The sequence below is a fragment of the Mustela putorius genome, unplaced genomic scaffold, assembly GCF_011764305.1.
Source record: "Mustela putorius furo isolate JIRA1106 unplaced genomic scaffold, ASM1176430v1.1 tig00003836_pilon_pilon_pilon, whole genome shotgun sequence".
NCBI classification, from domain to species: Eukaryota; Metazoa; Chordata; class Mammalia; order Carnivora; family Mustelidae; genus Mustela; species Mustela putorius.
In genome coordinates, this window is record NW_025421989.1 from 13,672,075 (window position 1) to 13,688,713 (window position 16,639).

Consider the following 16,639-nt stretch of genomic DNA (forward strand, 5'->3'; position numbering starts at 1 on the left):
TGCTGGGGAGAGGTAATGGACAGGATGTGGGGAGGGGCTTCTAGGGGGCTGGTGTGCTCCCCCCCCCGCCCCATCTCCATCAGGGTGCTGGTGACCTGGGTGTGTTATTTCATGTGAAATAAAAACCCTTTTAAAATGCTGATACTATTATTTAAGCTTTTACTCACTATGTCCTTTATGCTTGGTTAAGAATATACCACAGGCGATTTCGTTGTAACTAACATCCACTCCTTATAAAGTGGTACAGAAGGGCGCAGAGAAATGACAAAGGTCGTTTTCACTCTCAGACTCATTAGAGGACAGCGGACTGTTGGAGGCTCTTTCCAAAAACCCAAGTGCCATTTGGCGCCCTTCTCGCTCCTTTACTACCTGAGCCACGTGGCCAGAAGAATCTAAACCTTACTTTTTTTCACATCTCCCTCTATATTTCCCTTTCTCTTTTGTTTCCCTGCACTGACCCTCTCCTTCTGATGCCTCTCCCGGTCACGGGTGTCACAGGTGCGAGGTGAGGGTTGTCACTTCACCCCTCTGTTTCTCTCTGCGTTTCTGGATGGAGCTGGAGGCTTGTACCAGGCCAGGCCTTCGCAGGAAAAGGCCATCTCATTAGCTTTCCATTCCAAGTGCCCCTCTGTCCTCCCTTTACAACATGTTGTCTGCTATTTACTGAGGTTTATTTTGCAAGAGAAATACTTGTGGTGGGGGGGGGTGGAAAAGGGAAGCTTTTGAAGACAAAAAAATTGTCATTCGGTTTCAAAAGACTTATGAATAATGGAGAGCTACGGTTCCTTTGCATATGAAGATCCAAAGGGTCTACCGCTACAAATGATTTTGTGTTTTGCTGCTGTTCAAAAAAATAAATAAAGACTTTTTCTAACTGCGACTTCAAGGATGTAGGAACGTATTAAGGAAAGAAACTGTTCTCTCACCTCGGATCCAGTTTAAAATACTCCCACATCCGATTAAGGACCTGCGGGTCCCAAATGCTGGCAGAACCAAAGAATTTGTTCATTCACCTGAAATTCACCCAAAATGTTCCAGTGAATCCCTAGGGTTGGAAGGGGGTGGGGGGGTGCGCTACAAGAAGGCGGCAACACAGGCTAGTTTCCGGGAAAGCAGAATGGAGTTCCCAGGCTCTTTAAGAGAAGACTTTCATTTGGACCCAGATAAGCTGTCTGAAAGGGCTTGGGATACATTCTTGCCTTCTCCATTTCCAAGCCCCCTTTCTGCTCTGTGGCGGCATCGCCATACTGAGTCCCCAGGAAGAACTGAGTCTTCACTGCTTGGCCCGAGACAGCTCCCCTGGTAAGTGGAATGACCAACGCATCCCAGTTTGCCCAGGACTGCCCAAGGTTTAGAGCGGAAAGCCTCATGTCTCAGGAATCCTCTCAATCCTGGGCAAATGAGGACAGTTGGTCAACCTAGGAGCAGGCCACCCGCCAAACCCCTCTCTTCCTGCTGAGCCCAGTAAAGGCCTGAACTGGCAGGATTACTCCGTGTCCCCCACTGCCTACAAATTCTGGCCTATTTAAAGCACATGCACTTGGAAAGTGTATTTAAAGCTGCCAACTGAAGGTGCTCGGGCTGTTGACGATGTCTGTCAGGTTTTCCTTTTCTCCCCCATTTTTTGGCCCATTCGCTGTTTTCAACACACTCCCTTCAAGATTGGGGGCTCCAGATGATTACATGGGCCAATGTCAAGATTGTCTGCCCACTCGCCGGACTGCAAAGGGAGGGAGGGTCCGCATACTCAATCTCCCCCCTCTCCTGAGTTCCCTGACCCATCAGGGGGCCTAAACTACAGAAACCAGGGTGTTATCATCATTATTCTCTGTACCAGCCATTACCGAATCCCAGGGGCGGCCTCCTAAACACTTCTACAATCCAACCACTTGCCTCTGCCACTATGCTACTTCAGTTCAAGGTCACTGCTCTCTGGGATTACTGCAACAGAGCCCCCTTTTTGGTCTTCTTTCCCTCCTGCTAAGGAGGGAAAGTCTCCACTAAGTCTCCACTAAGACAAAAAACCCACCACAGAGACTAGATAACATCACTGGCCTCTATGAAACTGTTCAGGATCAAGTTCTTTTTCAAGGCTAACGAGTCTCATTATGATCTGGACCCCACCTACCTTTTCTGCTCAGCGTCATAAGCTCGCTTTCCTCAACTGTAAATGAAAGTAGTTATTTCTAAACATTACTCTGTGGTTTAAGTGAGAGCATGCATATTAAATTCTTGGCCAGGTGCTTCAGCTCCATTGTGGATTGGGAGAAGTTGAAGTCTTTCATGCCATCCACAGGAGTCATAAAAAGGAACAGGTCAGGGGTGCCTGGGTGGCGCAGTCAGTTAAGCTTCTGACTCTTTATTTCCGTTCAGGTCATGATCTCAGCATCCTGGGATCGGGCCCTGAGTCAGGCTCCACGCTCAGCACGGTGTCTGCTGGAGATTCTCTCTCTCCTTCTCCCTCTGCCCTACCCCTGGCTCGCATGATGGTCCCTCTCTAAAATAAATAAATAAATCTAAAAAAAAAAAAAAAAAAGAATAGGGCATTTGGCACTAGTCACTACAGAGATGAGGCAAGCAACAGATTTCAAGGAAGGAAAGCAATATCCCATACAAACAGGAGATGAAGAGCTTCATGTTCTAAATGTCCAAAATGGAGCTGAGGCTCAGTCTGGTGGACTGGAGGAAGGAAGGTCTTACCGCTGCTGAGTGGTGGAGACAGACACGAGAGGGAAGGGGGCGGGGCCCCACAGGTGTGCTCCGACTTGCTGAGCTCTCTCCCGGGTAGGTGGCCCAGAGCTAAGTGACATGATGGAAGTACTCAAAGCACAGGAAGTTGACATTTCCACCACCGATCAACAGGGACGGAACCCCTGCAGTAGCAGAAATGGGCCTTGAGTTCATGCCTTTGAAGACTTGGTTTTGGAAACAGATAAACTGGAAGAAATGTGTGTGTTTGTACTTTTTTTGTATGAAGCAGATTACTACCAGCATCTAAGAGCTGTAGAGCACAGTGCCAGGAGCCAAGGAGGGCTGGGTTGTTAAACATGGTGATTAAAATGAACTTTAGGAAGTGCTGCCTGGCTCGAGAGACTGAAGGCTGGTTTGAGACCAAGCCCCAAAAAAAGACACATGATTCCTGCTCTCCAAAAATGAAACAACTACAACAACAAAACAAAGAGAGAAAATGGCAAGAGGAAAGAACAGGCTCCATGGGAGAAAACACAGAAGATCTGTGCACACTTAGACCCAAAGTGATTCCATATTGCTCTTTTATTTTATAAATATTCATAAGAAAAACAGCCTAACAGCTACTTTCATGAGTAACCTCAGCTACTTCTTTACACCTGTCTTCCTTCCTTTCTCCCTTCCTTTCTTTTTTTCTTTCTTTCAAAAACAAGAACAACATTCTCAGCACCACTGAAAGCTAGATCAAGAGTCAAGGTCTCCAACATGACAGTCCCCTTTCCAGGGACCTCTCCAGGCCCCCTGGTCACTCACACTGCCTCGCCTCCAACACTGCCCCACGGCAAATAGCCTTTGCCCTCTAAAAGGGACAAAGGCTTTAATTAGGATGAAGATACACGGCTGGGGGACCTGGCTCTGTCACCTGTCCCTTCACCTGCCTCCTTTTTTTTTTTTCTTTCCTACTTAACGTTTCTGCCACCATTTAATTGCAGAGAACAGTAGGCTGGACAACAAATACTCTTACATGTCCATACTTGCCCATCACCTGGGCGCTCAGACAATTCCTAGACATAGTACCTTTGCTTCACACACACACCGCCCCACCCCCGGCTTTCCATCTCCTCTCCCAAGGAGCCCCAAATTAAAATGAATGCATTCCAGAACAATTGCCAAGGGATTGACCAGATCTAACTGTGGCCCAAATAAAGCTGGGACTGGTAGAGGGCCAGGTCTCCAGGACAGCAGCAAGAAGAAAGCTTCTCCCAAAGGACCTGAGCCAGCGACCCCTGCTGCTCTCTGTGCACCAGAAGCGAACAGCGGAACCCCAGGCCATACCACTTTAAGATGCAGGAATTAGTCCTTAAGCCCAGGTAGATAATGTTCAACCAAAGACCCTGGCACCAGCAGCACCAGGGAAATTGTTAGAAATGCAAATTCTTGGGCCTCACTCCCGACCTGCTCCCAGGCTTGGTCCCAGGAATCTGTATTTTAACAAGCACTCCAGCTGATCTGAATGCACACCAAAGGTTGAGAACCACTGATCCCCGCAGGCCTCTGAGAAAGGGAGGGGCTGTGCTCGACTGGGAGTACGTTATAAGAAAGCTGGGAGCAGGACAGAAAGGCACCGTGAGATGGGCATTGTCCGGAGCTGCACTGTCCAAGACAGTAGCTGCTAGCCCCAGGTGGCAATTTACATTTTGAATTTTTTTTTGAAAAGAAAGATAAATATCTACAATCTCACTTAAATGTGGAATTAAAAAAAAAAAAAAAAAGCCAAACTCATAGTAACAGAGTAGAATGGTGGTTATCAGAGGCTCAGGTGTGGGGGGAAAGGAGATGTTTTTTAAAAAGAAAAAAAAAGAACATAGATGTGGTTGCCGGGGACCTGGGGGAGGGGACCCGGGGAGTTCGTGTGTAACGGGCATAGGATTCCATTTGCAAGATGAAAAGATTTCGGGTGGTAGACGCTAGCGAGAGTTACGCAACAGTGTGAATGTCCTTAATACTAGAGAACTATACACTTGAAATGCTGAAGGAAAAACATTAAAAAGAAAATTAATTAAAAATAAAATTTTAAAGTCAGGTCTCAGCCATACTAGTCACATTTCTAGTGCTCAACAGCAACTTCCAGCTAGCGGTTACCATATTGGACAGCCAGCGTCCTAGCCTAGAGTGTATTTCTAGTGTAGAATGGAAGTTCTACTGAATCAGGTGGTATAGAATCCCAGATCCACTTTCTACGAGCTGTGTGACCTTGTATAAGCTACCACCCTCTCGGAGCCCTGATTCCTCTTTTGAGAAATAATACCCACCTATCTCATTAAGGGGGTTACAAAGCTGGAAATAAAATAATAAAATGTAAATCACCTTGACAATCGTCCAGGCTATAGTAGAAGCTTGAGAAATGATAGGTCATATTGTTGCTATTATGATTTTATGAGCAACCCCTGGAGATATTTGCTAATGGAATGGACAGTCTGCATTGGCTAGGACAGACTCCTTCTGCTGTGTTTCGACTCCAAGTTTCAGCGCCTGTGAGAGCGGCTCTATTTTCAGCAGCACGTCCTGAAGCAATACCCATTTGTCGGTCGGCTAGAAAGGTGGCCTCCCCATCCAGAAGCAGTACTTAAGAGACTTGTGGTAAGGCTAAAGTTCTTGAAGCCAGAGAGCCTCATTTTCTGGGGGCTTGCTTTCTCTCTCTCTCTCTCTCTCTCTCTCTCTTCCTTCCTTCCTTCCTCCCCTGCCTCCAAACACAAATGTCATAATCTCTGTGATGGTCCATTACGGCAGACTCAGGGCTTCAGTGTTCTTCATCTAGAAAGATGCCCAAGAGATCTTGTAACCTTCTTGCAGATCTCCTCCAGATAAGAAAACAAACGAACCCCCAGATAATTGTACACCTCAGAGGCATTATCCTACTGAAGGCCAGTCGTGAGGGCGAGAATGGACTGGGAACATGGGAAGAGGGCTTCATATGTGGAGTTTTCTTTTAACTAAAGAAACAGGGAGTCACGGAATGTTCTGGAGCTGGGGTGACAAGGCTAGAGAGATGCCTACGGAGAGGAACAGCGGCTGGGGGAGAAAGGACAGGAGTAGAGCCGACCAGTAAGGACACCGGGGCCATGCCTAGGGGAGCCCTGCTGAGGCTTGCTGGCTCACGCAGCAGTGGGCAGGGCTGAGGAGAGGAGGAAGGTGGGTAGAACCTGTAAGAGCCAGCCACAGAGTTGAAAACACCATCAGGGATAAAAGGCCAGGCTCCCAGAGTTCAGGATGCATGCTCAGAAGCCACATCCAAGAAGCCAGTTTCCCCTTTCAAACTCCTCTGGAGATGCGACTCCGTGCTTCCCACGGGCTGCGGACAGAGCCAGCGGCCTGTGGCTGATGCGTCAGAAGAATCGAGTAAGGGAACTCAGAGCAAGACTCTTGCTCCGGTTGGTTTTTCTGGCTTCAGAATCCTAACAAAGGCTTCCCATCATAATGCAGTTAGGTCTCCTGGATGAGCAACGTTGGAAAAAATGGAGGCTCCAACATGAGCTGGACAACTTCCGACTTTGTCAAAAAAGATGTTAAACTGCAAATGTCAGGGACAGTCTTGATCATTCATAAAAGAGCCGTAAACACCAAGACAAGTAGGAAGGCCATTTTAGAATAAAGGGCAGTTCTGTGAAATGGACAAGTTTTGGCTTTAAGAAGGAAACTCACCACATTTTCACTTTTCTTTCATTACACTGTGAATGGGCAGAAATTCTGTCACATGCCTGGTCTGTGGGGACCAATGGTTTATGTGACATTCCGAAATGGTTCCCTGCGTGGTTTGGGCTATAAGAATCAGACTTCATGACCCCAGATCCAGCTGCCCGGCTTCTAAGAGCAAAAACAAAGCTTGAGGTTTCTTGGTGTGGGTGTGTCCAGCATGGAAAGGCAGGGCAGAATCAGCCTTTTCTTGCCCTCTTAAAATGCAAGTGATAAACCACAAAGGATCCTAGAACAAATGGTCTCGGATTGAGATTTTCACGTTCAATAATTTCATATTTAGTCTAGCGGGTTAGTGATTTTTTTTTCTTAAAAGGAAACTGCAGCCAGAGCTAATTGCTCAATCTGAAATATATCTGGACATTGTTTAGATGTTGGAAAGGAAACAGTGATGTTGGAGAGGTTTAGCAAAAAGAAGGGCATTAATTTAGAAAAAAAAAAAGAAAAGCAAATGTAAATTAATAGAAAATGTAGCCCCAGATGATTTCCGTAGTGCTGATGTATACAGCCAAAGAATGAGCACCCTATTCTGTGCTTTCCTTGATATTTTTCTGATTTCTAAAATGTAAAAGGAAATTCATCAGCACGGGCTCAATCCATTCCCATCCATTGATTTGTTGGCCAATCAATGGCCATTGTAATCTGAAAAAAAGAACACCAGTTTCGATGAACCTTTCCAAGTGAGGCCGTGTTCAGCTAAGCTTAATAAAGAGAAAAACAGCAAGGACCATCTGGAAAACACTCTTCCGGAGTCGCGAAAGATAGTGGCAGCCTTTGCCCAACCTGCTATAAATAAGTGTCTCAGGAAAAAAAACACCCGATTTTCAAATCTGTTTCTACTTAATACAGCTGCGATGGAGTTTATTTAGCTTTTCCCTATAGCAGGAGGACTGTTTGCATTTTTATGACAAGGGTCTAAATGTGTTTCACAGCCACTGCCACTGCCATTAGTTTGAGGAACCACACACCACTTGGACCTGTCTGTTTGCTTCTGCGGCACACAGCGGTGGCCCCGGTGGCCTCTACGCCACGAAACTGGCCTCCAAAGCCCAGATTTATGATCCTGCTTCCTCTCCCAGTCTTGCAACCATCACCCAAATCCTGGCTGCCTACTCAGAATGACCAAGTGTCCTGGGCTACGAGTCAATTATTTATCTGCCTGGACTTGGCACGCCGTGGATGTCTGCCAAGCTCACTGCCTCTTCCTTCAGGACGACAAGGAAGGATCGACCTGCTCTCCAGGGGAGGCTAGAACTCACCCATGCAGGGTGTGCTGCTGGCTTGGCCCACCCCGATGTCCTCAGCTTTTCCACCTCTCCTCACTGGCGGAGCCTGACCCTCGGGATGCCTTCAGACACTCCTTGGGAAAGGTCAGTCGGCCTCGATGGCCGCACCATGACCCTGCCCGCACTGAGGTCGGCACTGAGCGCCGCCCATGGCCCATTGCACTCCAAAGACCGGCAGGACACACTGACCTCAGGATGCTTGCCTGGGTAACGTGTGACCCACCTCTCTGTTCTCCCTCTGGGACAGCGCGCATCCCAGTTCCATGTTTTAGCCCCAGGATGCCTCCCCTGAGAATGCTTAACCCTTCTCTCTAGCCTTTCAAGGGACCCTCCGAAAGAGGAAGGCTAAAGGCTTGTCCCAGCGGCAGCCGTCCCCCTGCTGCTGTTGACCACAGGCACTACCAGGTCTATCTGCCTACAGGGAACTGGGGAGGCTGAGAAGGACCACCGAGATCTGAATGCCCCGGCATCTTGAAAAATACCCCATCTGCCCACCACTGACATTCTCCCTCAACAGCCCTGGAAAACATAGACATTAGTGGCGGGTAAAGGGCTGCCACGATCCGAAATGAGCCTATTACAGGGTTACGCACAGAGCTCTCCCAAGTACACTAACGGGCTAAATTAATTGGTTCAGGCTTAAGATGCTACAGGAGAAGTGACAGTGGAGAGGGGGTAGGGTGGACGAAGATGCCTGCTGGCTTTGAAGGCATGCCTGGAATCAGGTGCACATGAAAAAGAAATTAGGGAGGAATAAACCTGCTCTATGAAAAACCAGAAAAGCCCTTATTATTACAGTACCCCTACTTACCTACACCTTATTTAGTTGCCTGCCTTTTAAAAAAAAATCTCTCTGCTTATACAATCTTACAGACTCATCCACCAACCTTAGAGTGAAATCAGGCAAATGACACACCTCCAGGTGTTCATTCTTTGCCCCCATGAACAGTATATATAAAAGTCTGGGGGATAAACTGTGTCCTTTACTATTTCAAAATCAATTCACCAAAACCCACAAATTACTTATTAAACCTTGGTCTACACCAGTGTTTCTCAACCAGGGGCGATTTTGCCTCAGAGAGGACATTTGACGAATTCAGGAGATATTGTGGATTGTCACAACTGCGGTAGCCAGGAACAGTGCTACTGGCATCCAGTGGGTAGAGGCCAGACGGGCTGCTGATATCCTACAGCGCACAGACCCACTGACCCCAACAAGGAAAAATCTGGCCTAAAATGTCAACAGGGCCAAGGTGGAGAAACTATGTGCTAGATAAAACCAAAATGCTCAGCCTTTAATATTCATCTATTTGGCAGTCCTCAAAGGGAGAAGATGTCATTTCCCTTGACATTTAAGGTTGGTTTACATATACGTTAGCTAAGGACATGTTTATTCCTTTCCAAACAAGTGCCATAGGTTCTCAGTCTGGACCTAGGAACATTAAAGAAATACTGTGAGAGGGGTGCCTGGCTGGCTCAGCTGGTTAAGTGCCTGACTCGGTTTTTTAAAATACTTATCTTTTTGAGAGAGAGGGACTATGGGGGAGGGGTAGAGGAAGAGAATCTTCAAGCCGACTCCATCCCCCTCCCCCACTGTTGAACAGGAAGTCGGAAGTCCAACACAGGGGTCAACCCCACAATCCATGGGATCATGACCTGAGCCTAAACCAAGAGTCAGATGCTCAACCGACTGACCTACCCAGGCACTCCCATGTACCTGAGTCTTGATTTTGGCTCAGGTCATGATCTCAGGGTTGTGAGATCGAGCCCCACGTTGGGCTCTGTGCTGGGTATGCAACCTGCTTAAGATTCTCTCTCTCCCTTGCCCACTGCTTACATGCTCACTCACATTTTCTTCCCCCCCCTTTCTCTCTCCCCCTAAAAGAAAGAAAGAAATACTGCAGTGATGGCAGGGGTAGATAGGGTGCATTTTAAATGCATATTTCATCAGTCTAAATGGATGGAAATTAATATCCCATAAAATAAAATGATTCTCTAGTTATGTTCCATACAAAACCAAAATCAATACATCGTATTTTACTTAACCTGCAATTAGAGCTTTTTAAAAAAACGAAAACAAGGAAATGCCATTCTTTTCCATTTCTTGCTAACTGGGTACACATTTCTGAACATGAGGCATAGAAAACAAACAAGCAGACAAAAACCTTTTTTTTTTAAAGCAGATTTTTCCAGAGCATAAAAAGCTTCCTGAATCATTCCATTTTATTTATTGTAGATTCAATCATTCTTAGTGAGCAAAACGTGCAGCCCATTCTCTTGGTTATGCCTGCCTGGCTTTCCAAATGCCCTCAAAACTGGGATGATGAATCATATACTTTGGCCCCACTGTGTCAATTAATAGTAAGCGAAGAATCCCACACAGCCAAGACAGGACTTTCTGCCTGATGTTTCTGTGTATGTGGGAGCGTGAAGTTGGGACGGAGTGGGGGGGGGGCCGTCCTTCAGCCAATTGTTTCCAGAGCGTCTTAAGTGCAGGTGTTGAGATTCTCTTAACTTCCTTCAGTTCTAGAATATTCTGTGTGGCTCTACGGTGCCCCTAACATGGGGGTGGGCTTTCTTCAGGAGAAATGCAGGTTCCTAGAGTTGGCCTAGAGCTTCCAGGCTTCAAGTAGGAAGGAAACAATGGCTTACAGTTATACATCATGACCCTACCAGGCCACCATTCCTTTCTCTGAATTATACGGCCAAAGTAGCCATTCGCACAAAAGTAAAAATAACAACAACGACAAAAACGCCCCCAATGCACCCAGTCTTGGCTGCCAGCAAGGCCCGAATCTGCTGCTGAAAAAGAGCAGTTGCTGCAGTGCAGCTGGAGGAGCTTTTCCAGGGAACTGGTAATACCCTGGCTGTTAATGAATTATTTTTCGCCAGAATGTCGGATTCTTCCTGTGCTCCAGTAAACAGTCTGCGTCTGCCATGGGAAACAAAACCAGCTCCTTCCGAGGAGCTCAAGGAGGTCAGCCAAGGGTCCCCTATGGGGGCAGCCCCCTCAGGGGCCAGAGCCACAGGGCCTGACCTATAAATCACCGCAGCCCCAAGTTCATTAGTCCAGCCTTTTCCATCTACTTGGGCCGTGCCCATCTCCCAGGGAAGGGCCCAGGAAGACCACAGCGCTGGCTGGGAGCCTCCTCCCTTCCCCAGCAACCGTCCCTTTGTCCGATTTCCTCATCTGCACCACCGTGGTGTGTGAAACTGGGCTTCCTTGCATTTATTCTGTCTCTATCAGAGAAACTGTATGTATCTCCTTGCTCTTGTTTTCATCAAGCTGTCAGGAAATCACTATGTGCATCCTCTTTTCCCCTTTCCTTTCTATAAGATTGGCTCCAGCCCCAAATAACCCACTCTCACCATTAGGGTGCCTACTTGGGACACTCTTCTCCAAGCACAAATCCCCAGGAAGGATACTCCTAGACAAGGTGTTCAGGAAATCAGCTGCTCAGGCAAGAGACAGCTCTCCACTAGATAAAGATACCAGCCTGGGGGGGGGGGGTGAGATGGCAGAGAGGAGAGGAAAGGGGTCACTTCACTCAAGCCAGCCCTGCCCGTTCCCAGCCCTGCCTTGCTGTCTGAGCTCCCCGAAGTTTCAGGAGCCCACACTCCTCGGGGGAACCTGACCGACCAAACATGTTAATGGAGAGCCTTGATGAGGCAACTCCCCTCCAAATAACACCTTAGCTACCGAAAATCAAAGTTGCCTGAGACCAGGCTGCCAGCCCGTGCCTCCCATCTGCCATGGAGACAGAGGGTCTTCATGTCCCCTAAAGTACCATGAGGCTGAAGGCACAGGCTGGTTTCTCTAGTTGGCTCTAGAGAAACACTGCCTAACAGAAATAATATGTTGTCACTTTTCTGGTAGGCACATGAAAAAGAGAAAAAGAAACAGGTGACATTCATTTTAATACTGTAACTTATTTGACCAATATAGTCAAAATATTATCATTGCACCACGTAATATAAAAATTATTAATGAGCTATTTTGCATTCTTTTCTTTTTGTACTGAGTCCTAGAGATCACGTGCATACGTTATCCCGCTGGCGCTTCCTACTCTGGACTAAGCCACCTTCCGACTACGAATAGCCACATGTGACTTGCGGCTACTGTAGGAGATGGTGCAGATAATGGAACATTTCCATCATCGTAAAAGGTTCTATTAGACAGTGTAGTACAAGACCAAAAAGCTGTGGGAAGAAAGAGTGACAGGTGAGAGCAGGGTGAGCCATCAAGTTCCTGGAGCTAAGAATTAAAGCAGAAATGGGAATGGCAAGGATTGGGATATTCTAGAAGCCCAGACCTACTATTAAGGGAAGATTAAAATGGGCTTTTATGAGAATCCCAGGGCCCATGCCTACATTGTGGGGGGGGGGGGATGCCCCACAGCAGTGGGAAAGCCAGCAAGTATAATAATTGGTCAAAGCATCTCTGGGTTGAGCCGCCCCGATCTTAGCTCTTCTGATCTGCTTCAGGCAGGGCCTGGGGCAGAAGATCGCCAAAGTCACGTATGTTCTTTCAATAACAATTCTGGGTTTGCAATCTAATTTGGTGAAGCAGATAAAGAAACATGATCAAATTATGTGCGCCTGTGTTTGCCCATGTATGTGTGTTTGTGTGTGTGTTCTTGGTTGGAGAGGGAAGGAGGGTCATGTGCAAAATCCAGAAGTACAAATGCGACCACCAAAATCACCTCCTCGCCAGTTGCCATCAGAACACAGGAGAGGCTGTGTTCAAGAGGCTCATGAAAAAAGGTGGAGCCACAAAGGAGATGCTTTGGGTCTAGAAAGAATAAGATGATGGGCATCCAGGCAGATGAACAGGTGAGAGGAAGAAGTGGTAATCTTATCTCCAAAGACAAGAGCTGCCAACTCTATTGCAAGGATGGCACCCTGAACCCCAAATCAAGCTTAATTCAGAATCCCATGCAGGCTTTTGTACAGGGGAGAGGATAATTAGCCAACTTCTGCCCTCCATGAGCCTTGAGAGCCTCATTCTCAGAGGTCCCCTGATCAGGGAGGCAGCAGAATCACATATGGATTCCAAACCTGGTTCTCCCAGTGGCTCCAGAATTTCTAGCGGGTTAAAGGCTACCATCTTGTTGGAAAGGGACTAAGGGACTTGTGTACATGATGCATGTGCGTGGTAAGATCTCATCTCATTTTTATTGAGAATTTATTTATTCGAGACAGTTTAGAGTCAGAAATACTTTACCCATCCTTCGGTCCTTCCATGGAGAGCTAATTATTTAATCTGTCTAAGCTCAGTTTCCTCACCTGTAAAAAAGGGAATGCTCTTGCCCATACCACATAAACTTGTTGACTTGGACCTACCACAAGCTAGAAATGGAGCACGACACCAGGAACTCCAAATCCCCAAGCAAAGAAAAAACATCTCTGGATTTCTCCCTGCTGAGTCTCCCTTGATGATGACTTACAGCTGCCTCCCCCCCACCACCACCATTTGCTCCATCAGTTCCATCACTTAGTCACTCAACTCCTGTTTATTAAGCAACAGTTGGGCATTGGAAATTCCAAGATGACAAGACACAGTCTTTCCATCTGAAATAGTCTGGGACTATCTGGGGTCTATGCACTTGGCACGTGAGCATGTACCCTGGCTGACTGGGTTGCCCCACTGGTAGGCTCCCTGCCCCCAAGCTGGGATCCACAGTTTTTGAACATGGAGGGGCTGAGGACTCTGCCCTTTGGGAGAAATAAATAAGAGACTTGGAAGAGGGGTTAGAGGGATGTGCTGCTCCTTTAATTCATAACCACCAAAGTCGGGACTCAGACACACGACTGGAAAGTTCTCTGAGCCTCAGATTCCTTATCTGGAAAATCATGCCTCCATCACATCATGGTTTCCCACATGTGAAGCGTTTGGCAGACAGAGGACAGTGACAAATGTTAATTCCTTTCCCCTGCACTACCCTCCGCCCCCCAGATCTAAGGTTAGGGAAGGAGCCAGAGAACAGACACTGGCTCTTTTCTTATTATACATTCAGAGCATGCTGTGTGTGGAGATGGCCACATCCAGAATAACCTCCATTCAGGATCAGATGGAGTTGGGGAGGCCAGTCCCATCTAGCTTTCGGGGGGCTGCAGCTAGGGCTCTGTCAGCTCTGTCACCTCATCACACACCTCTTGCATTTTCTTTTTCTTTCTTGCTTTCCAGACGCCCTGTCTCAGAGGCTGTTTTCTGGCTACAAGACTTTTTATTTATTTTCGAGTTTTTGCCCAAATGCCCACTGACCAAGTTGTTATACTGGTGACTGGCATCACCTGGAACTCTGTTTTCTCATTTTTTTTTCCTGAGATGGGCAGGTTTTCTGGGGCCAAACCTCAACAGCAGGACGTCTGGTGCTTCTTTGCTTGATAAAGGACCACCCCCATGTTGCATGGGCTGGTGCCAAGCTCCAGTCTGACGTGGCTCACCGTGCCCGGGCTGCCTTGGAATGCCTCTAGTAGGCATCAGTCAGGATGAGACACAAGTGGCCATTTGTAGGATATTTAAGGGGGGGCGGGGTGTGGATTCGGGGTGGGTAGGTGGCCTCTTAGGGCTTCTAAGGGGCAGGGAAATTGAGATGGCACCAGCTGTGTGTTTTGTGCGTTCCAGCCTACCCCCGACTTCTGAAAGTGGCACAGCTCCCCCCGCTCCTCTTTGAGAAGAAAAGGCAAATGACAAAACAGTGGGGCAGGGGCCACAATGCTGCCCTGGTGAGTGGCTCCCACCCGCTAGCCTCCCCAGAGCCCCCTCCCACACTGCCACCCCTCCGCTGTACCAAAAGCACATCACAATACACTTGCAAAGTTATCCCAAGTCTCTTGGTCAATCAACAAACGATTCTGAAGACTCAAAAGGAGGAAGAGAGGCATTTAGCCCACGCTGGGAAGGACCTGCGAGAAGCAAAGCAAACCTTGCATGCAAGGCTAAGAATTGTTTTCTCCCTGCTGGCTGCTTTTCTCTCTGTTCTAAAGAGAAGCTTCCAAAATCAGCTAAATAAAGGGGTCACACCAGAGGATGAGAGATAATGCTAAACCAACAAAAACAAAGACCCAAATGAAACAGAGCGAGCCATAAGAATCCGCGGTTATCAAAACTTTGTTTGGCCGTATCTATTTATCATCGCTGCACACCCGGGCTCTGCGGAATATCATTCTGTTGATGTCACTTATCCTCAGCAAAATATTTACACGTCCTTAAAAACGCCAGATGAGGGGGGCTGGCGGCAGGGCGCCCCTCAAGCCCCTCCGCGGAGGTTCTGGGCAGACCGTGAGATGCGGGCACGACAGGGGGTGGCTCCAGCGGGCACAGGTAAGAGCTACCGACAGTTCCCGGAACCCAGCCACCCAGGAGCTGCGCTCCGCCCTGCCCACCTCTCCCCTACCTGACTGCAAGCAGCAGCACACACCCGCCCCCCCCCCCCATATGGTGTCAGCGCCTCCTCCTCCTCTCCCTGCCTTTCTCATTGATTAAGTTCTCAAACCATTGTTAAAGCCGGGTTGCTTTTCCCTGGAAAACTGGGCTGAATTCATTAAGCTTTCCCCTGCCACAAAAGGAATATTCATAAAAGTTTGGCAGGCAAAAAGGGAGGCTGACTGCATGCCATGGGGTGGGTGACAATTCGCTCCTCCAAAGCCACCTTCTTCTTCCGTGCCCCATCCCTCTCTCCATCCATCCGTCGTGCCCCAAACCTACTCCAGGGACTTCTGATAGGGAAACACAAAGCAGCAGCTGTTTGGCAACATTTCTACCCCTCGCCGGCAACTGTGGTGGGATGCCATTTCCCCACCCAGGCGGAGCTTATCCTGAACAATAGTCGGGCTTTAAACGGCAAACAAGCAAACACACAGAGCACAACCCCAACCCCGAAAAAGCCAACGCCGAGGGAAGCGGTAACTCCCTCCGCAGCAAAAGGCACCGCTGAAACGCACGCAAAAACGCTGCGAGAACGCTGCTCGATGCCTAACATGGCAGAAAGCCCGAGCTGGTGCGGCCACCCCGGGTCTGGGCATTGGGGGGCACGAAGGCTCCCGGGACGCCGACGCACACTCACCGGGCTTCGGGGGGATGCGGGGCTGGCCGAGCGTCACAAAGACAAGCCCAGCGCGATCTGGCAAAACCCAACTTTCCACCCGGCTCGCCAGGGCCGCCAGATACGTCAACAGAATCCATCTTTCGAAGGGCCTGGAAGGCGCCGGGTTTTCCGGGCCGGGGCAGAGCGGCAAAGCCGGCGGCGGCCCGGTGCGGTGCCCGGGCGCGGAGTCCGCCGCGCGCCGCCCTCTGTGCCGGGTGCCAGCGCTGGTGGCGGCCCGAAACCCACTTCGGGGCCCCCGCCCCGCCGGCCGGCGCCGCCTCTCCGGACCCGCCAGCCAGTGCGCGGCGCCGGGAGCAGGAGCGGGGCCCGGTGACGCCGCACGGGTGGCGGCCTCGGGCCGCGTCCCCGCCCCCGCCCGGCCCTCCCAGCTGGCCCCGGCCTCTGGGCGCCGTCCTGCCCACGGGAGCAGGCCCCTCCCCGGGCGCCGGGCCCCGCCAGGCGCGCCCAGCCCGGCGCGCCCCCTGCGTCCCGGTGGCAGGTCCGCACGGGGAGGGCGGGGTAAGGGGACCCCGGCCCGCACCGGGCCACCGCGGTGGCTACCTTGCAATTGCGGCCGCCGCCTCCAGGAAGCCAAGGGGTGGTCGCGGGTGCTGGAACTCTCCGGTCTGGCGTCGCCGCCCGCCGCCTGAAGGGGGTGCGCAGCGGTGGGAGCCGCCGTCGCCGCTGTCACCGAGCCGCTGTCGCCGCCGCCGCCGCCGCTGCCGGTTGTGCGTGAGTGTGTGTGCGCCTGTGTCCGGGCGAGTGTGTGTCTGCGTGCGGCGCCCGGCCTTTACTATATACACCAAGGGGTGGGAGGAGGCG

General features: G+C 49.6%; 1 protein-coding gene across 2 annotated transcripts in view; it reads right to left on the reverse strand.

The window, feature by feature from the left end:
* Positions 1-16,635, reverse strand: part of RAI2 (retinoic acid induced 2) — a 58,804-nt gene extending 42,169 nt beyond the window's left edge. The window contains exon 1 of one of the 2 annotated variants that reach the window (XM_045089343.1): positions 16,379-16,635. The gene's annotated coding sequence lies outside the window, so the exon portion shown is untranslated. Of the gene's footprint in view, positions 1-15,796; positions 16,181-16,378 lie in introns of those variants that run through there. The other variant, XM_004758925.3, reaches the window with a different exon arrangement.
* Between the last annotated feature and the right edge of the window lie 4 nt (positions 16,636-16,639).